Source organism: Channa argus, unplaced genomic scaffold (genome assembly GCF_033026475.1).
Source record: "Channa argus isolate prfri unplaced genomic scaffold, Channa argus male v1.0 Contig080, whole genome shotgun sequence".
Lineage (NCBI taxonomy): Eukaryota > Metazoa > Chordata > Actinopteri > Anabantiformes > Channidae > Channa > Channa argus.
In genome coordinates this window covers 1-24,072 of record NW_027125299.1, presented here as the reverse complement: position 1 = coordinate 24,072, position 24,072 = coordinate 1, and the positions used below count along the sequence as shown (strand labels likewise).

The 24,072-nt window shown below is 46.5% G+C and overlaps 13 non-coding genes across 13 annotated transcripts; all 13 read left to right on the top strand.

The window, feature by feature from the left end:
• The first annotated feature begins 1,825 nt into the window (after nt 1–1,825).
• trnak-uuu (transfer RNA lysine (anticodon UUU)) lies at nt 1,826–1,898 on the top strand. Its single transcript has one exon. It is a non-coding gene; the product is annotated as a tRNA-Lys (tRNA).
• Nucleotides 1,899–3,130: 1,232 nt separating this feature from the next.
• trnak-cuu (transfer RNA lysine (anticodon CUU)) lies at nt 3,131–3,203 on the top strand. The gene has a single exon. It is a non-coding gene; the product is annotated as a tRNA-Lys (tRNA).
• Nucleotides 3,204–5,045: 1,842 nt separating this feature from the next.
• On the top strand, nt 5,046–5,118 carry trnak-uuu (transfer RNA lysine (anticodon UUU)). The gene has a single exon. It is a non-coding gene; the product is annotated as a tRNA-Lys (tRNA).
• Nucleotides 5,119–6,350: 1,232 nt separating this feature from the next.
• trnak-cuu (transfer RNA lysine (anticodon CUU)) lies at nt 6,351–6,423 on the top strand. Its single transcript has one exon. It is a non-coding gene; the product is annotated as a tRNA-Lys (tRNA).
• Nucleotides 6,424–8,265: 1,842 nt separating this feature from the next.
• On the top strand, nt 8,266–8,338 carry trnak-uuu (transfer RNA lysine (anticodon UUU)). Its single transcript has one exon. It is a non-coding gene; the product is annotated as a tRNA-Lys (tRNA).
• A 1,232-nt stretch (nt 8,339–9,570) lies between these two features.
• trnak-cuu (transfer RNA lysine (anticodon CUU)) lies at nt 9,571–9,643 on the top strand. Its single transcript has one exon. It is a non-coding gene; the product is annotated as a tRNA-Lys (tRNA).
• A 1,842-nt stretch (nt 9,644–11,485) lies between these two features.
• On the top strand, nt 11,486–11,558 carry trnak-uuu (transfer RNA lysine (anticodon UUU)). The gene has a single exon. It is a non-coding gene; the product is annotated as a tRNA-Lys (tRNA).
• A 1,232-nt stretch (nt 11,559–12,790) lies between these two features.
• trnak-cuu (transfer RNA lysine (anticodon CUU)) lies at nt 12,791–12,863 on the top strand. Its single transcript has one exon. It is a non-coding gene; the product is annotated as a tRNA-Lys (tRNA).
• A 1,128-nt stretch (nt 12,864–13,991) lies between these two features.
• Nucleotides 13,992–14,064, top strand: trnak-cuu (transfer RNA lysine (anticodon CUU)). The gene has a single exon. It is a non-coding gene; the product is annotated as a tRNA-Lys (tRNA).
• Nucleotides 14,065–16,680: 2,616 nt separating this feature from the next.
• trnal-caa (transfer RNA leucine (anticodon CAA)) lies at nt 16,681–16,787 on the top strand. The gene is made up of 2 exons: nt 16,681–16,718; nt 16,743–16,787. It is a non-coding gene; the product is annotated as a tRNA-Leu (tRNA).
• A 3,746-nt stretch (nt 16,788–20,533) lies between these two features.
• On the top strand, nt 20,534–20,606 carry trnak-uuu (transfer RNA lysine (anticodon UUU)). Its single transcript has one exon. It is a non-coding gene; the product is annotated as a tRNA-Lys (tRNA).
• Nucleotides 20,607–21,019: 413 nt separating this feature from the next.
• Nucleotides 21,020–21,092, top strand: trnak-cuu (transfer RNA lysine (anticodon CUU)). Its single transcript has one exon. It is a non-coding gene; the product is annotated as a tRNA-Lys (tRNA).
• A 1,857-nt stretch (nt 21,093–22,949) lies between these two features.
• trnak-uuu (transfer RNA lysine (anticodon UUU)) lies at nt 22,950–23,022 on the top strand. The gene has a single exon. It is a non-coding gene; the product is annotated as a tRNA-Lys (tRNA).
• The last annotated feature ends 1,050 nt before the right edge of the window (nt 23,023–24,072 follow it).

The following is a 24,072-nucleotide window of genomic DNA, read 5'->3' as shown; positions in this document are numbered from 1 at the left end:
GATCTGGGACCAACACTAAAACTGCAGAACAACTTGATTTCTTGTACAGCTGAAAATGAAAGTCACTGGGGGACTTTCATAGGGAACACCGAGGGTACTCGGTGTGTCATCTGGAAACAGGAAAGTGGACAAGGTGATTTGGGGGCAGAACGAGGAACTTTAGGAGTGTATACAGAGAAAAAGGTTAGCTAAGAAGAAGTGGGACACTGCGAGGACTGAAGAGAGTCGACAAGAGTACAGGGAGATGCAGCGTAAGGTGAAGGTAGAGGTGGCAAAGAGCATATGAGGACTTGTATGCTAGGTTGGACACTAAAGAGGGAGAGGTGGATTTGTTCAGGTTGGCCAGACTAAGAGACAGAGATGGGAAGGATGTGCAGCAGGTTAGGGTGATTAACGATAAGGATGGAAATAAATTGACAGGTGCCAGGATTGTGATGGGAAGATGGAAGGAGAACTTTTTAAGAGTTAATCAATAAGGAAAATGAAAGGGAACAAAGAGTAGAAGAAGTGACTGGTGTGGAGCAGGAAGTAGCCAAGATTAGTAAGAGTGAAGTGAGGAGGACGTTGAAGAGGATGAAGAGTGGAAAGGCAGCGGGTCCTGATGACATACCTGTGGAGGTATGAAAGTGTCTAGGAGAGGTGGCAGTAGAGTTTCTGACTAGTTTGTTTAACAAGATCTTGGAGAGTGAGAGGAGGGCCGAGGACTGGAGGAGAAGTGTACTGGTGCCCATTTTTAAGAACAAGGGAGATGAGCAGAGCTGTGGCAACTACAGAGGAAAAAAGTTGATGAGCCACACAATGAAGTTGTGGGAAATAGTAGTGGAAGCTAGGCTAAGGGCAGAGGTGAGCAATATGGTTTCATGCCTAGAAAGAGTCCAACAGATGAAGTATTTGCTTTGAGGATGCCGATGGAGAAATACAGAGAAGGTCATGGGGAGGTGCATTGTGTCTTCGTAGACTTAGAGAAAGCGTATGACAGGGTGCCGAGAGAGGAGCTGTGGTATTGTATGAGGAATTCTGGAGTGGCAGAGAAGTATGTTAGAGTGATGGAGGACATGTATGAAAGCTGTAAGACCGCGGTGAGGTGTGCTGTAGGTGTGACAGAGGAGTTCAAGGTGGCGGTGGGTCTGCATCAAGGATCGGCTCTGAGCCCCTTCTTCCTTGCTCTGGTGGCGGACAGGCTGACAGATGAGGTTAGACTGGAATCTCCGTGGACTATGATGTTTGCGGATGACATTGTGATTTGTAGTGAGAACAGGGAGCAGGTGGAGGAAAATCTAGAGAGATGGAGGTCTGCTCTGGAAAACTGAGATGTGTGTCAATGAGAGGGACCCAGGTGGAACGGTGAGGTTACAGGGGGCAGAGGTGAAGAAGGTGCAGGACTTTAAGTACTTAGGGTCAACGGTTCAGAGCAACGGAGAGTGTGGAAAAGAGGTGAAGAGGCCACTGCAATCAGGTTGGAACGGGTGGACAAAAGTGTCAGGTGTGTTGTGTGATAAAAGAGTGTCAGCGAGAATGAAAGGAAGCCACCGTCTCAAGACGGTTGTGAGACCAGCGATGTTGTTCGGCTTAGAGACAGCGGCACTGAAGAAAACACAGGAGGCAGAGCTGGAGGTAGCAGACCTTAAGATGTTGAGGTTAGTTCAAAGCAATATACTCCAAGCCTAAGACTTACTGTCTGGAGGAAGTTGCAGAAAACAAACGGCTAAATAGTTGCAGCTGATGTAAGAGCGATTGCTGAAACAAAGTGGGACTTTGCTCAAAGACGCCTGGAAATATGTTGCTTCATTGAAGGTCAAAGGGTCTTTTCAGGGTCCTCTTTGAGGCCCGGCTAGCTTAGGCGGTAGAGCATGAGACTTTTAATCTCAGGGTCGTGGGTTCGAGCCCCACATTGGGCGTGGTGCTTTTAATACGGCCACACTGGATAAGATCTCGGACCAACACTAAAACTCCACAAAACCTTTATTTCTTGTACAGCTGAAAATGAAAGTCACTTCCTGCAATTACACACAGTAAAGTAGCCAAATTACAGTCGGCTTTGTCAGGGCAGCTGATTTCACAAATTGGGATATGGAAACCGACTTTACCCGACTAGATACCACTCGGAGTACCGCAATTTTGTTGTCGTTTATACACGTAACCATGTTTCCAATCAGCTTTCTCAAACTGTGCATAAGCGTAACAAAAGGGTGCAAGCCCTACGATGGATGCTGAGGTTTTTGAAAAAGTAGCAATTCAGAAAATCCAGCTGCAACTGCAGCCAGACTTGGCTACCCGTACAAACGTTTTGCCAAACAGTATCGATCATCTAACCAACACTCCAACTGAAACCCACTAAACTCACAAACGAGAGCTTCACTCACTTCATTACACTGTCATAAGTTGCGCAAAGTCCCGACTGACGGCCCTTTCCAGCTGAGACAAAGGTGAGTATTGCAACAAATTGAGACTTTCCTCAAGAACACCTTGAGTGTGTTGATTGAATTAGAGAATAACAACCTAATGACTTAGTTCCACTGTCCTAAAGAGTCGGCGCCCACCAACGGCTGTCAGGATGGCAGAGCGGTCTAAGTCGCCAGACTCAAGGAAGAACTCCTTCCCCAAAGGGACTTCTGGTCTCCAGTGGAGGTGTGGGTTCAAATCCCTCTCCTGACATTACTTTGATCTGCATGTTGCTAATGATTTAGACATATTTGTATTGAACAACTTTGAAAACTTTAACAACTCGTGATTTCTTTTGTTGCACAAAGCAAAAGACATGGCAACACTATTGCATAATCCTTCTCTACCATATACCATTGTGCTGCTGAGATAATGCTGCCGCAACATTCTTACGAGAGTGCACCTCGGGCACTCCTGGCAGTAATTTCTGACCACGCGCACAACTGACCCTCCACATCAACTCACGTCAAGTGAGGTGGCCATGATGTGCATGCAAACGATTAGTTCGAAGCAATTTAATCCAAGCCTAAGACTTACTGTCTGGAGGAAGATGCAGAAAACAAACGGCTAAATAGTTGCAGCTGATCTAAAAGTGATTGCTGAAACAGAGTGGGACGTTGCTTAAACACGCCTGGAAAAATGTTGCTTTATGGAGGGTCAAAGGGTCTTTTCAGGTGTCCTTTTAGGGGCCCGGCTAGCTCAGTCGGTAGAGCATGAGACTCTTAATCTCAGGGTCGTGGGTTCGAGCCCCACGTTTGATTTTGGCCACACTGGAGAAGATCTGGGACCAACACTAAAACTGCAGAACAACTTGATTTCTTGTACAGCTGAAAATGAAAGTCACTGGGGGACTTTCATAGGGAACACCGAGGGTACTCGGTGTGTCATCTGGAAACAGGAAAGTGGACAAGGTGATTTGGGGGCAGAACGAGGAACTTTAGGAGTGTATACAGAGAAAAAGGTTAGCTAAGAAGAAGTGGGACACTGCGAGGACTGAAGAGAGTCGACAAGAGTACAGGGAGATGCAGCGTAAGGTGAAGGTAGAGGTGGCAAAGAGCATATGAGGACTTGTATGCTAGGTTGGACACTAAAGAGGGAGAGGTGGATTTGTTCAGGTTGGCCAGACTAAGAGACAGAGATGGGAAGGATGTGCAGCAGGTTAGGGTGATTAACGATAAGGATGGAAATAAATTGACAGGTGCCAGGATTGTGATGGGAAGATGGAAGGAGAACTTTTTAAGAGTTAATCAATGAGGAAAATGAAAGGGAACAAAGAGTAGAAGAGGTGACTGGTGTGGAGCAGGAAGTAGCCAAGATTAGTAAGAGTGAAGTGAGGAGGACGTTGAAGAGGATGAAGAGTGGAAAGGCAGCGGGTCCTGATGACATACCTGTGGAGGTATGAAAGTGTCTAGGAGAGGTGGCAGTAGAGTTTTTGACTAGTTTGTTTAACAAGATCTTGGAGAGTGAGAGGAGGGCCGAGGACTGGAGGAGAAGTGTACTGGTGCCCATTTTTAAGAACAAGGGAGATGAGCAGAGCTGTGGCAACTACAGAGGAAAAAAGTTGATGAGCCACACAATGAAGTTGTGGGAAATAGTAGTGGAAGCTAGGCTAAGGGCAGAGGTGAGCAATATGGTTTCATGCCTAGAAAGAGTCCAACAGATGAAGTATTTGCTTTGAGGATGCCGATGGAGAAATACAGAGAAGGTCATGGGGAGGTGCATTGTGTCTTCGTAGACTTAGAGAAAGCGTATGACAGGGTGCCGAGAGAGGAGCTGTGGTATTGTATGAGGAATTCTGGAGTGGCAGAGAAGTATGTTAGAGTGATGGAGGACATGTATGAAAGCTGTAAGACCGCGGTGAGGTGTGCTGTAGGTGTGACAGAGGAGTTCAAGGTGGCGGTGGGTCTGCATCAAGGATCGGCTCTGAGCCCCTTCTTCCTTGCTCTGGTGGCGGACAGGCTGACAGATGAGGTTAGACTGGAATCTCCGTGGACTATGATGTTTGCGGATGACATTGTGATTTGTAGTGAGAACAGGGAGCAGGTGGAGGAAAATCTAGAGAGATGGAGGTCTGCTCTGGAAAACTGAGATGTGTGTCAATGAGAGGGACCCAGGTGGAACGGTGAGGTTACAGGGGGCAGAGGTGAAGAAGGTGCAGGACTTTAAGTACTTAGGGTCAACGGTTCAGAGCAACGGAGAGTGTGGAAAAGAGGTGAAGAGGCCACTGCAATCAGGTTGGAACGGGTGGACAAAAGTGTCAGGTGTGTTGTGTGATAAAAGAGTGTCAGCGAGAATGAAAGGAAGCCACCGTCTCAAGACGGTTGTGAGACCAGCGATGTTGTTCGGCTTAGAGACAGCGGCACTGAAGAAAACACAGGAGGCAGAGCTGGAGGTAGCAGACCTTAAGATGTTGAGGTTAGTTCAAAGCAATATACTCCAAGCCTAAGACTTACTGTCTGGAGGAAGTTGCAGAAAACAAACGGCTAAATAGTTGCAGCTGATGTAAGAGCGATTGCTGAAACAAAGTGGGACTTTGCTCAAAGACGCCTGGAAATATGTTGCTTCATTGAAGGTCAAAGGGTCTTTTCAGGGTCCTCTTTGAGGCCCGGCTAGCTTAGGCGGTAGAGCATGAGACTTTTAATCTCAGGGTCGTGGGTTCGAGCCCCACATTGGGCGTGGTGCTTTTAATACGGCCACACTGGATAAGATCTCGGACCAACACTAAAACTCCACAAAACCTTTATTTCTTGTACAGCTGAAAATGAAAGTCACTTCCTGCAATTACACACAGTAAAGTAGCCAAATTACAGTCGGCTTTGTCAGGGCAGCTGATTTCACAAATTGGGATATGGAAACCGACTTTACCCGACTAGATACCACTCGGAGTACCGCAATTTTGTTGTCGTTTATACACGTAACCATGTTTCCAATCAGCTTTCTCAAACTGTGCATAAGCGTAACAAAAGGCTGCAAGCCCTACGATGGATGCTGAGGTTTTTGAAAAAGTAGCAATTCAGAAAATCCAGCTGCAACTGCAGCCAGACTTGGCTACCCGTACAAACGTTTTGCCAAACAGTATCGATCATCTAACCAACACTCCAACTGAAACCCACTAAACTCACAAACGAGAGCTTCACTCACTTCATTACACTGTCATAAGTTGCGCAAAGTCCCGACTGACGGCCCTTTCCAGCTGAGACAAAGGTGAGTATTGCAACAAATTGAGACTTTCCTCAAGAACACCTTGAGTGTGTTGATTGAATTAGAGAATAACAACCTAATGACTTAGTTCCACTGTCCTAAAGAGTCGGCGCCCACCAACGGCTGTCAGGATGGCAGAGCGGTCTAAGTCGCCAGACTCAAGGAAGAACTCCTTCCCCAAAGGGACTTCTGGTCTCCAGTGGAGGTGTGGGTTCAAATCCCTCTCCTGACATTACTTTGATCTGCATGTTGCTAATGATTTAGACATATTTGTATTGAACAACTTTGAAAACTTTAACAACTCGTGATTTCTTTTGTTGCACAAAGCAAAAGACATGGCAACACTATTGCATAATCCTTCTCTACCATATACCATTGTGCTGCTGAGATAATGCTGCCGCAACATTCTTACGAGAGTGCACCTCGGGCACTCCTGGCAGTAATTTCTGACCACGCGCACAACTGACCCTCCACATCAACTCACGTCAAGTGAGGTGGCCATGATGTGCATGCAAACGATTAGTTCGAAGCAATTTAATCCAAGCCTAAGACTTACTGTCTGGAGGAAGATGCAGAAAACAAACGGCTAAATAGTTGCAGCTGATCTAAAAGTGATTGCTGAAACAGAGTGGGACGTTGCTTAAACACGCCTGGAAAAATGTTGCTTTATGGAGGGTCAAAGGGTCTTTTCAGGTGTCCTTTTAGGGGCCCGGCTAGCTCAGTCGGTAGAGCATGAGACTCTTAATCTCAGGGTCGTGGGTTCGAGCCCCACGTTTGATTTTGGCCACACTGGAGAAGATCTGGGACCAACACTAAAACTGCAGAACAACTTGATTTCTTGTACAGCTGAAAATGAAAGTCACTGGGGGACTTTCATAGGGAACACCGAGGGTACTCGGTGTGTCATCTGGAAACAGGAAAGTGGACAAGGTGATTTGGGGGCAGAACGAGGAACTTTAGGAGTGTATACAGAGAAAAAGGTTAGCTAAGAAGAAGTGGGACACTGCGAGGACTGAAGAGAGTCGACAAGAGTACAGGGAGATGCAGCGTAAGGTGAAGGTAGAGGTGGCAAAGAGCATATGAGGACTTGTATGCTAGGTTGGACACTAAAGAGGGAGAGGTGGATTTGTTCAGGTTGGCCAGACTAAGAGACAGAGATGGGAAGGATGTGCAGCAGGTTAGGGTGATTAACGATAAGGATGGAAATAAATTGACAGGTGCCAGGATTGTGATGGGAAGATGGAAGGAGAACTTTTTAAGAGTTAATCAATGAGGAAAATGAAAGGGAACAAAGAGTAGAAGAGGTGACTGGTGTGGAGCAGGAAGTAGCCAAGATTAGTAAGAGTGAAGTGAGGAGGACGTTGAAGAGGATGAAGAGTGGAAAGGCAGCGGGTCCTGATGACATACCTGTGGAGGTATGAAAGTGTCTAGGAGAGGTGGCAGTAGAGTTTTTGACTAATTTGTTTAACAAGATCTTGGAGAGTGAGAGGAGGGCCGAGGACTGGAGGAGAAGTGTACTGGTGCCCATTTTTAAGAACAAGGGAGATGAGCAGAGCTGTGGCAACTACAGAGGAAAAAAGTTGATGAGCCACACAATGAAGTTGTGGGAAATAGTAGTGGAAGCTAGGCTAAGGGCAGAGGTGAGCAATATGGTTTCATGCCTAGAAAGAGTCCAACAGATGAAGTATTTGCTTTGAGGATGCCGATGGAGAAATACAGAGAAGGTCATGGGGAGGTGCATTGTGTCTTCGTAGACTTAGAGAAAGCGTATGACAGGGTGCCGAGAGAGGAGCTGTGGTATTGTATGAGGAATTCTGGAGTGGCAGAGAAGTATGTTAGAGTGATGGAGGACATGTATGAAAGCTGTAAGACCGCGGTGAGGTGTGCTGTAGGTGTGACAGAGGAGTTCAAGGTGGCGGTGGGTCTGCATCAAGGATCGGCTCTGAGCCCCTTCTTCCTTGCTCTGGTGGCGGACAGGCTGACAGATGAGGTTAGACTGGAATCTCCGTGGACTATGATGTTTGCGGATGACATTGTGATTTGTAGTGAGAACAGGGAGCAGGTGGAGGAAAATCTAGAGAGATGGAGGTCTGCTCTGGAAAACTGAGATGTGTGTCAATGAGAGGGACCCAGGTGGAACGGTGAGGTTACAGGGGGCAGAGGTGAAGAAGGTGCAGGACTTTAAGTACTTAGGGTCAACGGTTCAGAGCAACGGAGAGTGTGGAAAAGAGGTGAAGAGGCCACTGCAATCAGGTTGGAACGGGTGGACAAAAGTGTCAGGTGTGTTGTGTGATAAAAGAGTGTCAGCGAGAATGAAAGGAAGCCACCGTCTCAAGACGGTTGTGAGACCAGCGATGTTGTTCGGCTTAGAGACAGCGGCACTGAAGAAAACACAGGAGGCAGAGCTGGAGGTAGCAGACCTTAAGATGTTGAGGTTAGTTCAAAGCAATATACTCCAAGCCTAAGACTTACTGTCTGGAGGAAGTTGCAGAAAACAAACGGCTAAATAGTTGCAGCTGATGTAAGAGCGATTGCTGAAACAAAGTGGGACTTTGCTCAAAGACGCCTGGAAATATGTTGCTTCATTGAAGGTCAAAGGGTCTTTTCAGGGTCCTCTTTGAGGCCCGGCTAGCTTAGGCGGTAGAGCATGAGACTTTTAATCTCAGGGTCGTGGGTTCGAGCCCCACATTGGGCGTGGTGCTTTTAATACGGCCACACTGGATAAGATCTCGGACCAACACTAAAACTCCACAAAACCTTTATTTCTTGTACAGCTGAAAATGAAAGTCACTTCCTGCAATTACACACAGTAAAGTAGCCAAATTACAGTCGGCTTTGTCAGGGCAGCTGATTTCACAAATTGGGATATGGAAACCGACTTTACCCGACTAGATACCACTCGGAGTACCGCAATTGTGTTGTCGTTTATACACGTAACCATATTTCCAATCAGCTTTCTCAAACTGTGCATAAGCGTAACAAAAGGCTGCAAGCCCTACGATGGATGCTGAGGTTTTTGAAAAAGTAGCAATTCAGAAAATCCAGCTGCAACTGCAGCCAGACTTGGCTACCCGTACAAACGTTTTGCCAAACAGTATCGATCATCTAACCAACACTCCAACTGAAACCCACTAAACTCACAAACGAGAGCTTCACTCACTTCATTACACTGTCATAAGTTGCGCAAAGTCCCGACTGACGGCCCTTTCCAGCTGAGACAAAGGTGAGTATTGCAACAAATTGAGACTTTCCTCAAGAACACCTTGAGTGTGTTGATTGAATTAGAGAATAACAACCTAATGACTTAGTTCCACTGTCCTAAAGAGTCGGCGCCCACCAACGGCTGTCAGGATGGCAGAGCGGTCTAAGTCGCCAGACTCAAGGAAGAACTCCTTCCCCAAAGGGACTTCTGGTCTCCAGTGGAGGTGTGGGTTCAAATCCCTCTCCTGACATTACTTTGATCTGCATGTTGCTAATGATTTAGACATATTTGTATTGAACAACTTTGAAAACTTTAACAACTCGTGATTTCTTTTGTTGCACAAAGCAAAAGACATGGCAACACTATTGCATAATCCTTCTCTACCATATACCATTGTGCTGCTGAGATAATGCTGCCGCAACATTCTTACGAGAGTGCACCTCGGGCACTCCTGGCAGTAATTTCTGACCACGCGCACAACTGACCCTCCACATCAACTCACGTCAAGTGAGGTGGCCATGATGTGCATGCAAACGATTAGTTCGAAGCAATTTAATCCAAGCCTAAGACTTACTGTCTGGAGGAAGATGCAGAAAACAAACGGCTAAATAGTTGCAGCTGATCTAAAAGTGATTGCTGAAACAGAGTGGGACGTTGCTTAAACACGCCTGGAAAAATGTTGCTTTATGGAGGGTCAAAGGGTCTTTTCAGGTGTCCTTTTAGGGGCCCGGCTAGCTCAGTCGGTAGAGCATGAGACTCTTAATCTCAGGGTCGTGGGTTCGAGCCCCACGTTTGATTTTGGCCACACTGGAGAAGATCTGGGACCAACACTAAAACTGCAGAACAACTTGATTTCTTGTACAGCTGAAAATGAAAGTCACTGGGGGACTTTCATAGGGAACACCGAGGGTACTCGGTGTGTCATCTGGAAACAGGAAAGTGGACAAGGTGATTTGGGGGCAGAACGAGGAACTTTAGGAGTGTATACAGAGAAAAAGGTTAGCTAAGAAGAAGTGGGACACTGCGAGGACTGAAGAGAGTCGACAAGAGTACAGGGAGATGCAGCGTAAGGTGAAGGTAGAGGTGGCAAAGAGCATATGAGGACTTGTATGCTAGGTTGGACACTAAAGAGGGAGAGGTGGATTTGTTCAGGTTGGCCAGACTAAGAGACAGAGATGGGAAGGATGTGCAGCAGGTTAGGGTGATTAACGATAAGGATGGAAATAAATTGACAGGTGCCAGGATTGTGATGGGAAGATGGAAGGAGAACTTTTTAAGAGTTAATCAATGAGGAAAATGAAAGGGAACAAAGAGTAGAAGAGGTGACTGGTGTGGAGCAGGAAGTAGCCAAGATTAGTAAGAGTGAAGTGAGGAGGACGTTGAAGAGGATGAAGAGTGGAAAGGCAGCGGGTCCTGATGACATACCTGTGGAGGTATGAAAGTGTCTAGGAGAGGTGGCAGTAGAGTTTTTGACTAATTTGTTTAACAAGATCTTGGAGAGTGAGAGGAGGGCCGAGGACTGGAGGAGAAGTGTACTGGTGCCCATTTTTAAGAACAAGGGAGATGAGCAGAGCTGTGGCAACTACAGAGGAAAAAAGTTGATGAGCCACACAATGAAGTTGTGGGAAATAGTAGTGGAAGCTAGGCTAAGGGCAGAGGTGAGCAATATGGTTTCATGCCTAGAAAGAGTCCAACAGATGAAGTATTTGCTTTGAGGATGCCGATGGAGAAATACAGAGAAGGTCATGGGGAGGTGCATTGTGTCTTCGTAGACTTAGAGAAAGCGTATGACAGGGTGCCGAGAGAGGAGCTGTGGTATTGTATGAGGAATTCTGGAGTGGCAGAGAAGTATGTTAGAGTGATGGAGGACATGTATGAAAGCTGTAAGACCGCGGTGAGGTGTGCTGTAGGTGTGACAGAGGAGTTCAAGGTGGCGGTGGGTCTGCATCAAGGATCGGCTCTGAGCCCCTTCTTCCTTGCTCTGGTGGCGGACAGGCTGACAGATGAGGTTAGACTGGAATCTCCGTGGACTATGATGTTTGCGGATGACATTGTGATTTGTAGTGAGAACAGGGAGCAGGTGGAGGAAAATCTAGAGAGATGGAGGTCTGCTCTGGAAAACTGAGATGTGTGTCAATGAGAGGGACCCAGGTGGAACGGTGAGGTTACAGGGGGCAGAGGTGAAGAAGGTGCAGGACTTTAAGTACTTAGGGTCAACGGTTCAGAGCAACGGAGAGTGTGGAAAAGAGGTGAAGAGGCCACTGCAATCAGGTTGGAACGGGTGGACAAAAGTGTCAGGTGTGTTGTGTGATAAAAGAGTGTCAGCGAGAATGAAAGGAAGCCACCGTCTCAAGACGGTTGTGAGACCAGCGATGTTGTTCGGCTTAGAGACAGCGGCACTGAAGAAAACACAGGAGGCAGAGCTGGAGGTAGCAGACCTTAAGATGTTGAGGTTAGTTCAAAGCAATATACTCCAAGCCTAAGACTTACTGTCTGGAGGAAGTTGCAGAAAACAAACGGCTAAATAGTTGCAGCTGATGTAAGAGCGATTGCTGAAACAAAGTGGGACTTTGCTCAAAGACGCCTGGAAATATGTTGCTTCATTGAAGGTCAAAGGGTCTTTTCAGGGTCCTCTTTGAGGCCCGGCTAGCTTAGGCGGTAGAGCATGAGACTTTTAATCTCAGGGTCGTGGGTTCGAGCCCCACATTGGGCGTGGTGCTTTTAATACGGCCACACTGGATAAGATCTCGGACCAACACTAAAACTCCACAAAACCTTTATTTCTTGTACAGCTGAAAATGAAAGTCACTTCCTGCAATTACACACAGTAAAGTAGCCAAATTACAGTCGGCTTTGTCAGGGCAGCTGATTTCACAAATTGGGATATGGAAACCGACTTTACCCGACTAGATACCACTCGGAGTACCGCAATTTTGTTGTCGTTTATACACGTAACCATGTTTCCAATCAGCTTTCTCAAACTGTGCATAAGCGTAACAAAAGGGTGCAAGCCCTACGATGGATGCTGAGGTTTTTGAAAAAGTAGCAATTCAGAAAATCCAGCTGCAACTGCAGCCAGACTTGGCTACCCGTACAAACGTTTTGCCAAACAGTATCGATCATCTAACCAACACTCCAACTGAAACCCACTAAACTCACAAACGAGAGCTTCACTCACTTCATTACACTGTCATAAGTTGCGCAAAGTCCCGACTGACGGCCCTTTCCAGCTGAGACAAAGGTGAGTATTGCAACAAATTGAGACTTTCCTCAAGAACACCTTGAGTGTGTTGATTGAATTAGAGAATAACAACCTAATGACTTAGTTCCACTGTCCTAAAGAGTCGGCGCCCACCAACGGCTGTCAGGATGGCAGAGCGGTCTAAGTCGCCAGACTCAAGGAAGAACTCCTTCCCCAAAGGGACTTCTGGTCTCCAGTGGAGGTGTGGGTTCAAATCCCTCTCCTGACATTACTTTGATCTGCATGTTGCTAATGATTTAGACATATTTGTATTGAACAACTTTGAAAACTTTAACAACTCGTGATTTCTTTTGTTGCACAAAGCAAAAGACATGGCAACACTATTGCATAATCCTTCTCTACCATATACCATTGTGCTGCTGAGATAATGCTGCCGCAACATTCTTACGAGAGTGCACCTCGGGCACTCCTGGCAGTAATTTCTGACCACGCGCACAACTGACCCTCCACATCAACTCACGTCAAGTGAGGTGGCCATGATGTGCATGCAAACGATTAGTTCGAAGCAATTTAATCCAAGCCTAAGACTTACTGTCTGGAGGAAGATGCAGAAAACAAACGGCTAAATAGTGGCAGCTGATCTAAAAGTGATTGCTGAAACAGAGTGGGACTTTGCTTAAACACGCCTGGAAAAATGTTGCTTTATGGAGGGTCAAAGGGTCTTTTCAGGTGTCCTTTTAGGGGCCCGGCTAGCTCAGTCGGTAGAGCATGAGACTCTTAATCTCAGGGTCGTGGGTTCGAGCCCCACGTTTGATTTTGGCCACACTGGAGAAGATCTGGGACCAACACTAAAACTGCAGAACAACTTGATTTCTTGTACAGCTGAAAATGAAAGTCACTGGGGGACTTTCATAGGGAACACCGAGGGTACTCGGTGTGTCATCTGGAAACAGGAAAGTGGACAAGGTGATTTGGGGGCAGAACGAGGAACTTTAGGAGTGTATACAGAGAAAAAGGTTAGCTAAGAAGAAGTGGGACACTGCGAGGACTGAAGAGAGTCGACAAGAGTACAGGGAGATGCAGCGTAAGGTGAAGGTAGAGGTGGCAAAGAGCATATGAGGACTTGTATGCTAGGTTGGACACTAAAGAGGGAGAGGTGGATTTGTTCAGGTTGGCCAGACTAAGAGACAGAGATGGGAAGGATGTGCAGCAGGTTAGGGTGATTAACGATAAGGATGGAAATAAATTGACAGGTGCCAGGATTGTGATGGGAAGATGGAAGGAGAACTTTTTAAGAGTTAATCAATGAGGAAAATGAAAGGGAACAAAGAGTAGAAGAGGTGACTGGTGTGGAGCAGGAAGTAGCCAAGATTAGTAAGAGTGAAGTGAGGAGGACGTTGAAGAGGATGAAGAGTGGAAAGGCAGCGGGTCCTGATGACATACCTGTGGAGGTATGAAAGTGTCTAGGAGAGGTGGCAGTAGAGTTTTTGACTAGTTTGTTTAACAAGATCTTGGAGAGTGAGAGGAGGGCCGAGGACTGGAGGAGAAGTGTACTGGTGCCCATTTTTAAGAACAAGGGAGATGAGCAGAGCTGTGGCAACTACAGAGGAAAAAAGTTGATGAGCCACACAATGAAGTTGTGGGAAATAGTAGTGGAAGCTAGGCTAAGGGCAGAGGTGAGCAATATGGTTTCATGCCTAGAAAGAGTCCAACAGATGAAGTATTTGCTTTGAGGATGCCGATGGAGAAATACAGAGAATTAGTTCGAAGCAATTTATTCCAAGCCTAAGACTTACTGTCTGGAGGAAGATGCAGAAAACAAACGGCTAAATAGTTGCAGCTGATCTAAAAGTGATTGCTGAAACAGAGTGGGACTTTGCTTAAACACGCCTGGAAAAATGTTGCTTTATTGAGGGTCAAAGGGTCTGTTCAGGTGTCTTACAGGCCCGGCTAGCTCAGTCGGTAGAGCATGAGACTCTTAATCTCAGGGTCGTGGGTTCGAGCCCCACGTTTGATTTTGGCCACACTGGAGAAGATCTGGGACAAACACTAAAACTGCAGAACAACTTGATTTCTTGTACAGCTGAAAATGAAAGTCACTGGGGGACTTTCATAGGGAACACCGAGGGTACTCGGTGTGTCATCTGGAAACAGGAAAGTGGACAAGGTGATTTGGGGGCAGAACGAGGAACTTTAGGAGTGTATACAGAGAAAAAGGTTAGCTAAGAAGAAGTGGGACACTGCGAGGACTGAAGAGTGTCGACAAGAGTACAGGGAGATGCAGCGTAAGGTGAAGGTAGAGGTGGCAAAGAGCATATGAGGACTTGTATGCTAGGTTGGACACTAAAGAGGGAGAGGTGGATTTGTTCAGGTTGGCCAGACTAAGAGACAGAGATGGGAAGGATGTGCAGCAGGTTAGGGTGATTAACGATAAGGATGGAAATAAATTGACAGGTGCCAGGATTGTGATGGGAAGATGGAAGGAGAACTTTTTAAGAGTTAATCAATGAGGAAAATGAAAGGGAACAAAGAGTAGAAGAGGTGACTGGTGTGGAGCAGGAAGTAGCCAAGATTAGTAAGAGTGAAGTGAGGAGGACGTTGAAGAGGATGAAGAGTGGAAAGGCAGCGGGTCCTGATGACATACCTGTGGAGGTATGAAAGTGTCTAGGAGAGGTGGCAGTAGAGTTTTTGACTAGTTTGTTTAACAAGATCTTGGAGAGTGAGAGGAGGGCCGAGGACTGGAGGAGAAGTGTACTGGTGCCCATTTTTAAGAACAAGGGAGATGAGCAGAGCTGTGGCAACTACAGAGGAAAAAAGTTGATGAGCCACACAATGAAGTTGTGGGAAATAGTAGTGGAAGCTAGGCTAAGGGCAGAGGTGAGCAATATGGTTTCATGCCTAGAAAGAGTCCAACAGATGAAGTATTTGCTTTGAGGATGCCGATGGAGAAATACAGAGAAGGTCATGGGGAGGTGCATTGTGTCTTCGTAGACTTAGAGAAAGCGTATGACAGGGTGCCGAGAGAGGAGCTGTGGTATTGTATGAGGAATTCTGGAGTGGCAGAGAAGTATGTTAGAGTGATGGAGGACATGTATGAAAGCTGTAAGACCGCGGTGAGGTGTGCTGTAGGTGTGACAGAGGAGTTCAAGGTGGCGGTGGGTCTGCATCAAGGATCGGCTCTGAGCCCCTTCTTCCTTGCTCTGGTGGCGGACAGGCTGACAGATGAGGTTAGACTGGAATCTCCGTGGACTATGATGTTTGCGGATGACATTGTGATTTGTAGTGAGAACAGGGAGCAGGTGGAGGAAAATCTAGAGAGATGGAGGTCTGCTCTGGAAAACTGAGATGTGTGTCAATGAGAGGGACCCAGGTGGAACGGTGAGGTTACAGGGGGCAGAGGTGAAGAAGGTGCAGGACTTTAAGTACTTAGGGTCAACGGTTCAGAGCAACGGAGAGTGTGGAAAAGAGGTGAAGAGGCCACTGCAATCAGGTTGGAACGGGTGGACAAAAGTGTCAGGTGTGTTGTGTGATAAAAGAGTGTCAGCGAGAATGAAAGGAAGCCACCGTCTCAAGACGGTGGTGAGACCAGCGATGTTGTTCGGCTTAGAGACAGCGGCACTGAAGAAAACACAGGAGGCAGAGCTGGAGGTAGCAGACCTTAAGATGTTGAGGTTCTCTTTGGGAGTAACGAGGATGGACAGGCTCAATAATGAGGTCAAACGGTTAGTTCAAAGCAATATACTCCAAGCCTAAGACTTACTGTCTGGAGGAAGTTGCAGAAAACAAACGGCTAAATAGTTGCAGCTGATGTAAGAGCGATTGCTGAAACAAAGTGGGACTTTGCTCAAAGACGCCTGGAAATATGTTGCTTCATTGAAGGTCAAAGGGTCTTTTCAGGGTCCTCTTTGAGGCCCGGCTAGCTCAGGCGGTAGAGCATGAGACTTTTAATCTCAGGGTCGTGGGTTCGAGCCCCATGTTATGCGTGGTGGTTTTAATACGGCCACACTGGATAAGATCTGGGACCAATGCTAAAACTGCACAAAACCTTTATTTCTTGTACAGCTGAAAATGAAAGTCACTTCCTGCAATTACACACAGTAAAGTAGCCAAATTACAGTCGGCTTTGTCAGGGCAGCTGATTTCACAAATTGGGATATGGAAACCGACTTTACCCGACTAGATACCACTCGGAGTACCGCAATTTTGTTGTCGTTTATACACGTAACCATGTTTCCAATCAGCTTTCTCAAACTGTGCATAAGCGTAACAAAAGGCTGCAAGCCCTACGATGGATGCTGAGGTTTTCGAAAAAGTAGCAATTCAGAAAATCCAGCTGCAACTGCAGCCAGACTTGGCTACCCGTACAAACGTTTTGCCAAACAATATCGATCATCTAACCAACACTCCAACTGAAACCCACTAAACTCACAAACAAGAGCTTCACTCACTTCATTACACTGTCATAAGTTGCGCAAAGTCCCGACTGACGGCCCTTTCCAGCTGAGACAAAGGTGAGTATTGCAACAAATTGAGACTTTCCTCAAGAACACCTTGAGTGTGTTGATTGAATTAGAGAATAACAACCTAATGACTTAGTTCCACTGTCCTAAAGAGTCGGCGCCCACCAACGGCTGTCAGGATGGCCGAGCGGTCTAAGGCGCCAGACTCAAGGAAGAACTCCTTCTCCAAAGGGACTTCTGGTCTCCAGTGGAGGCGTGGGTTCAAATCCCTCTCCTGACATTACTTTGATCTGCATGTTGCTAATGATTTAGACATATTTGTATTGAACAACTTTGAAAACTTTAACAACTCGTGATTTCTTTTGTTGCACAAAGCAAAAGACATGGCAACACTATTGCATAATCCTTCTCTACCATATACCATTGTGCTGCTGAGATAATGCTGCCACAACATTCTTACGAAAGTGCACCTCGGGCACTCCTGGCAGTAATTTCTGACCACGCGCACAACTGACCCTCCACATCAACTCACGTCAAGTGAGGTGGCCATGATGTGCATGCAAACGATTAGTTCGAAGCAATTTATTCCAAGCCTAAGACTTACTGTCTGGAGGAAGATGCAGAAAACAAACGGCTAAATAGTTGCAGCTGATCTAAAAGTGATTGCTGAAACAGAGTGGGACTTTGCTTAAACACGCCTGGAAAAATGTTGCTTTATTGAGGGTCAAAGGGTCTTTTCAGGTGTCCTTTTAACGCCCCGGCTAGCTCAGTCGGTAGAGCATGAGACTCTTAAACTCGGGGTCGTGGGTTCGAGCCCCACGTTTGATTTTGGCCACACTGGAGAAGATCTGGGACCAACACTAAAACTGCAGAACAACTTGATTTCTTGTACAGCTGAAAATGAAAGTCACTGGGGGACTTTCATAGGGAACACCGAGGGTACTCGGTGTGTCATCTGGAAACAGGAAAGTGGACAAGGTGATTTGGCGGCAGAACGAGGAACTTCAGGAGTGTATACAGAGAAAAAGGTTAGCTAAGAAGAAGTGGGACACTGCGAGGACTGAAGAGTGTCGACAAGAGTACAGGGAGATGCAGCGTAAGGGGAAGGTAGAGGTGGCAAAGAGCATATGAGGACTTGTATGCTAGGTTGGACACTAAAGACGGAGAGGTGGATTTGTTCAGGTTGGCCAGACTAAGAGACAGAGATGGGAAGGATGTGCAGCAGGTTAGGGTGATTAACGATAAGGATGGAAATAAATTGACAGGTGCCAGGATTGTGATGGGAAGATGGAACGAGAACTTTTTAAGAGTTAATCAATGAGAAAAAATGAAAGGGAACAAAGAGTAGAAGAGGTGACTGGTGTGGAGCAGGAAGTAGCCAAGATTGGTAAGAGTGAAGTGAGGAGGACGTTGAAGAGGATGAAGAGTGGAAAGGCAGCGGGTCCTGATGATATACCTGTGGAGGTATGAAAGTGTCTAGGAGAGGTGGCAGTAGAGTTTCTGACTAGTTTGTTTAACAAGATCTTGGAGAGTGAGAGGAGGGCCGAGGACTGGAGGAGAAGTGTACTGGTGCCCATTTTTAAGAACAAGGGAGATGAGCAGAGCTGTGGCAACTACAGAGGAAAAAAGTTGATGAGCCACACAATGAAGTTTTGGGAAATAGTAGTGGAAGCTAGGCTAAGGGCAGAGGTGAGCAATATGGTTTCATGCCTAGAAAGAGTCCAACAGATGAAGTTTTTGCTTTGAGGATGCCGATGGAGAAATACAGAGAAGGTCACGGGGAGGTGCATTGTGTCTTCGTAGACTTAGAGAAAGCGTATGACAGGGTGCCGAGAGAGGAGCTGTGGTATTGTATGAGGAATTCTGGAGTGGCAGAGAAGTATGTTAGAGTGATAAAGGACATGTATGAAAGCTGTAAGTCCACGGTGAGGTGTGCTGTAGGTGTGACAGAGGAGTTCAAGGTGGCGGTGGGTCTGCATCAAGGATCGGCTCTGAGCCCCTTCTTCCTTGCTCTGGTGGCGGACAGGCTGACAGATGAGGTTAGACTGGAATCTCCGTGGACTATGATGTTTGCGGATGACATTGTGATTTGTAGTGAGAACAGGGAGCAGGTGGAGGAAAATCTAGAGAGATGGAGGTCTGCTCTGGAAAACTGAGATGTGTGTCAATGAGAGGGACCCAGGTGGAACGGTGAGGTTACAGGGGGCAGAGGTGAAGAAGGTGCAGGACTTTAAGTACTTAGGGTCAACGGTTCAGAGCAACGGAGAGTGTGGAAAAGAGGTGAAGAGGCCACTGCAATCAGGTTGGAACGGGTGGACAAAAGTGTCAGGTGTGTTATGTGATAAAAGAGTGTCAGCGAGAATGAAAGGAAGCCACCGTCTCAAGACGGTGGTGAGACCAGCGATGTTGTTCGGCTTAGAGACAGCGGCACTGAAGAAAACACAGGAGGCAGAGCTGGAGGTAGCAGACCTTAAGATGTTGAGGTTCTCTTTGGGAGTAACGAGGATGGACAGGCTCAATAATGAGGACAAACGGTTAGTTCAAAGCAATATACTCCAAGCCTAAGACTTACTGTCTGGAGGAAGTTGCAGAAAACAAACGGCTAAATAGTTGCAGCTTATCTAAGAGCGATTGCTGAAACAAAGTGGGACTTTGCTCAACGACGCCTGGAAATATGTTGCTTCATTGAAGGTCAAAGGGTCTTTTCAGGGTCCTCTTTGAGGCCCGGCTAGCTCAGGCGGTAGAGCATGAGACTTTTAACCTCAGGGTCGTGGGTTCGGGCCCCACGTTGGGCGTGGTGCTTTTAATACGGCCACACTGGATAAGATCTCGGACCAACACTAAAACTTCACAAAACCTTGATTTCTTGTACAGCTGAAAATGAAAGTCACTTCCTGCAATTACACACAGTAAAGTAGCCAAATTACAGTCGGCTTTCTCAGGGGAGCTGATTTCACAAATTGGGATATGGAAAATGACTTTACCCGACTAGATACCAGTCGGAGTACCGCAATTTTGTTGTCGTTTATACACGTAACCATGTTTCCAATTAGCTTTCTGAAACTGTGCATAAGCGTAACAAAAGGCCGCAAGCCCTACGATGGATGCTGAGGTTTTTGAAAAAGTAGCAATTCAGAAAATCCAGCTGCAACTGCAGCCAGACTTGGCTACCCGTACAAACGTTTTGCCAAACAATATCGATCATCTAACCAACACTCCAACTGAAACCCACTAAACTCACAAACGAGAGCTTCACTCACTTCATTACACTGTCATAAGTTGCGCAAAGTCCCGACTGACGGCCCTTTCCAGCTGAGACAAAAGTGAGTATTGCAACAAATTGAGACTTTCCTCAAGAACACCTTGAGTATGTTGATTGAATCAGAGAATAACAACCTAATGACTTAGTTCCACTGTCCTAAAGAGTCGGCGCCCACCAACGGCTGTCAGGATGGCAGAGCGGTCTAAGGCGCCAGACTCAAGGAAGAACTCCTTCCCCAAAGGGACTTCTGGTCTCCAGTGGAGGCGTGGGTTCAAATCCCTCTCCTGACATTACTTTGATCTGCATGTTGCTAATTATTTAGACATATTTGTATTGAACAACTTTAAAAACTTTAACAACTCGTGATTTCTTTTGTTGCACAAAGCAAAAGACATGGCAACACTATTGCATAATCCTTCTCTACCATATACCATTGTGCTGCTGAGATAATGCTGCCGCAACATTCTTACGAGAATGCACCTCGGGCACTCCTGGCAGTAATTTCTGACCATGCGCACAACTGACCCTCCACATCAACTCACGTCAAGTGAGGTGGCCATGATGTGCATGCAAACGGTTAGTTCAAAGCAATATACTCCAAGCCTAAGACTTACTGTCTGGAGGAAGTTGCAGAAAACAAACGGCTAAATAGTTGCAGCTGATGTAAGAGCGATTGCTGAAACAAAGTGGGACTTTGCTCAAAGACGCCTGGAAATATGTTGCTTCATTGAAGGTCATAGGGTCTTTTCAGGGTCCTCTTTGAGGCCCGGCTAGCTCAGGCGGTAGAGCATGAGACTTTTAATCTCAGGGTCGTGGGTTCGGGCCCCACGTTGGGCATGGTGCTTTTAATACGGCCACACTGGATAAGATCTCGGACCAACACTACAACTCCACAAAACCTTGATTTCTTGTACAGCTGAAAATGAAAGTCACTTCCTGCAATTACACACAGTAAAGTAGCCAAACTTCAGTCGGCTTTCTCAGGGGAGCTGATTTCACAAATTGGGATATAGAAAATGACTTTACCCGACTAGATACCAGATATGATGTGCATGCAAACGATTAGTTCGAAGCAATTTATTCCATGCCTAAGACTTACTGTCTGGAGGAAGATGCAGAAAACAAACGGCTAAATAGTTGCAGCTGATCTAAAAGTGATTGCTGAAACAGAGTGGGACTTTGCTTAAACACGCCTGGAAAAATGTTGCTTTATTGAGGGTCAACGGGTCTTTTCAGGTGTACTTTTAGCGGCCCGGCTAGCTCAGTCGGTAGAGCATGAGACTCTTAATCTCAAGGTCGTGGGTTCGAGCCCCACGTTGGGCGGGGTCTCTTTTGATTATGGCCACACTGGAGAAGATCTGGGACCAACACTAAAACTGCAGAACAACTTGATTTCTTGTACAGCTGAAAATGAAAGTCACTGGGGGACTTTCATAGGGAACACCGAGGGTACTCGGTGTGTCATCTGGAAACAGGAAAGTGGACAAGGTGATTTGGCGGCAGAACCAGGAACTTCAGGAGTGTATACAGAGAAAAAGGTTAGCTAAGAAGAAGTGGGACACTGCGAGGACTGAAGAGAGTCGACAAGAGTACAGGGAGATGCAGCGTAAGGTGAAGGTAGAGGTGGCAAAGAGCATATGAGGACTTGTATGCTAGGTTGGACACTAAAGAGGGAGAGGTGGATTTGTTCAGGTTGGCCAGACTAAGAGACAGAGATGGGAAGGATGTGCAGCAGGTTAGGGTGTTTAACGATAAGGATGGAAATAAATTGACAGGTGCCAGGATTTTGATGGGAAGATGGAAGGAGAACTTTTTAAGAGTTAATCAATGAGGAAAATGAAAGGGAACAAAGAGTAGAAGAGGTGACTGGTGTGGAGCAGGAAGTAGCCAAGATTAGTAAGAGTGAAGTGAGGAGGACGTTGAAGAGGATGAAGAGTGGAAAGGCAGCGGGTCCTGATGACATACCTGTGGAGGTATGAAAGTGTCTAGGAGAGGTGGCAGTAGAGTTTCTGACTAGTTTGTTTAACAAGATCTTGGAGAGTGAGAGGAGGGCCGAGGACTGGAGGAGAAGTGTACTGGTGCCCATTTTTAAGAACAAGGGAGATGAGCAGAGCTGTGGCAACTACAGAGGAATAAAGTTGATGAGCCACACAATGAAGTTGTGGGAAATAGTAGTGGAAGCTAGGCTAAGGGCAGAGGTGAGCAATATGGTTTCATGCCTAGAGAGAGTCCAACAGATGAAATATTTGCTTTGAGGATGCCGATGGAGAAATACAGAGAAGGTCATGGGGAGATGCATTGTGTCTTCGTAGACTTAGAGAAAGCGTATGACAGGGTGCCGAGAGAGGAGCTGTGGTATTGTATGAGGAATTCTGGAGTGGCAGAGAAGTATGTTAGAGTGATGGAGGACATGTATGAAAGCTGTAAGACCGCGGTGAGGTGTGCTGTAGGTGTGACAGAGGAGTTCAAGGTGGCGGTGGGTCTGCATCAAGGATCGGCTCTGAGCCCCTTCTTCCTTGCTCTGGTGGCGGACAGGCTGACAGATGAGGTTAGACTGGAATCTCCGTGGACCATGATGTTTGCGGATGACATTGTGATTTGTAGTGAGAACAGGGAGCAGGTGGAGGAAAATCTAGAGAGATGGAGGTCTGCTCTGGAAAACTGAGATGTGTGTCAATGAGAGGGACCCAGGTGGAACGGTGAGGTTACAGGGGGCAGACGTGAAGAAGGTGCAGGACTTTAAGTACTTAGGGTTAACGGTTCAGAGCAACGGAGAGTGTGGAAAAGAGGTGAAGAGGCCACTGCAATCAGGTTGGAACGGGTGGACAAAAGTGTCAGGTGTGTTGTGTGATAAAAGAGTGTCAGCGAGAATGAAAGGAAGCCACCGTCTCAAGACGGTGGTGAGACCAGCGATGTTGTTCGGCTTAGAGACAGCGGCACTGAAGAAAACACAGGAGGCAGAGCTGGAGGTAGCAGAGCTTAAGATGTTGAGGTTAGTTCAAAGCAATATACTCCAAGCCTAAGACTTACTGTCTGGAGGAAGTTGCAGAAAACAAACGGCTAAATAGTTGCAGCTGATCTAAGAGCGATTGCTGAAACAAAGTGGGACTTTGCTCAAAGACGCCTGGAAATATGTTGCTTCATTGAAGGTCAAAGGGTCTTTTCAGGGTCCTCTTTGAGGCCTGGCTAGCTCAGGCGGTAGAGCATGAGACTTTTAATCTCAGGGTCGTGGGTTCGAGCCCCACGTTGGGTGTGGTGGTTTTAATACGGCCACACTGGATAAGATCTCGGACCAATACTAAAACTCCACAAAACCTTGATTTCTTGTACAGCTGAAAATGAAAGTCACTTCCTGCAATTACACACAGTAAAGTAGCCAAATTACCGTCGGCTTTCTCAGGGGAGCTGATTTCACAAATTGGGATATGGAAAATGACTTTACCCGACTAGATACCAGTCGGAGTACCGCAATTTTGTTGTCGTTTATACACGTAACCATGTTTCCAATCAGGTTTCTCAAACTGTGCGTATATAAGTAACAAAAGGCTGCAAGCCCCATGATGGATGCTGAGGTTTTCGAAAGAGAAGCAATTCAGAAAACCCAGCTGAAACAGCAGCCAGACTTGGCTGCTTGTACAATCGTTTTACCAAACAAAATTAATCATCTAACCAACAATCCAACTGAGACCCACTAAACTCATTTACAAGAGCTTCACTCACTTCATGTCACTGTCATAAGTTGTGCAAAGTCCCGACTGACGTCCTTTCAAGCTGAGACAAAAGTGAATATTGCAAGAAATGGAGACTTTTCTCAAGAACACCTTGAGTATGTTGATCGAATTAGAGACTAATAAACTAATGAGTTAGTTCCACTGTCCTAAAGAGTCAATTCCCACCAATGGCTGTCAGGATGGCCGAGCGGTCTAAGGCGCCAGACTTAAGCAAGGGCTCTTTCCCCAAAGGGACTTCTGGTCTGCAATGGAGGCGTGATTTCAAATCCCACTCCTGACATTTCTTCCCTCTGCATGTTGGTCATGATTTAGACATGTTTGTATTTGGCAACTTTAGCAACTCGTGATTGTCTTTTGTTGCACAAAGCAAAAGACATGGTGACACTATTGCATAATCCTTCTCTACCAGATACCAATGTGCTGCTGAGATGATGCTGCCGCAACATTCTTACGAGAATGCACCTCGGGCACTCCTGGCAGTAATTTCTGACAACTGACGCTCCACATCAACTCACGTCAAGTGAGGTGGCCATGATATGCATGCAAACGGTTAGTTCAAAGCAATATATTCC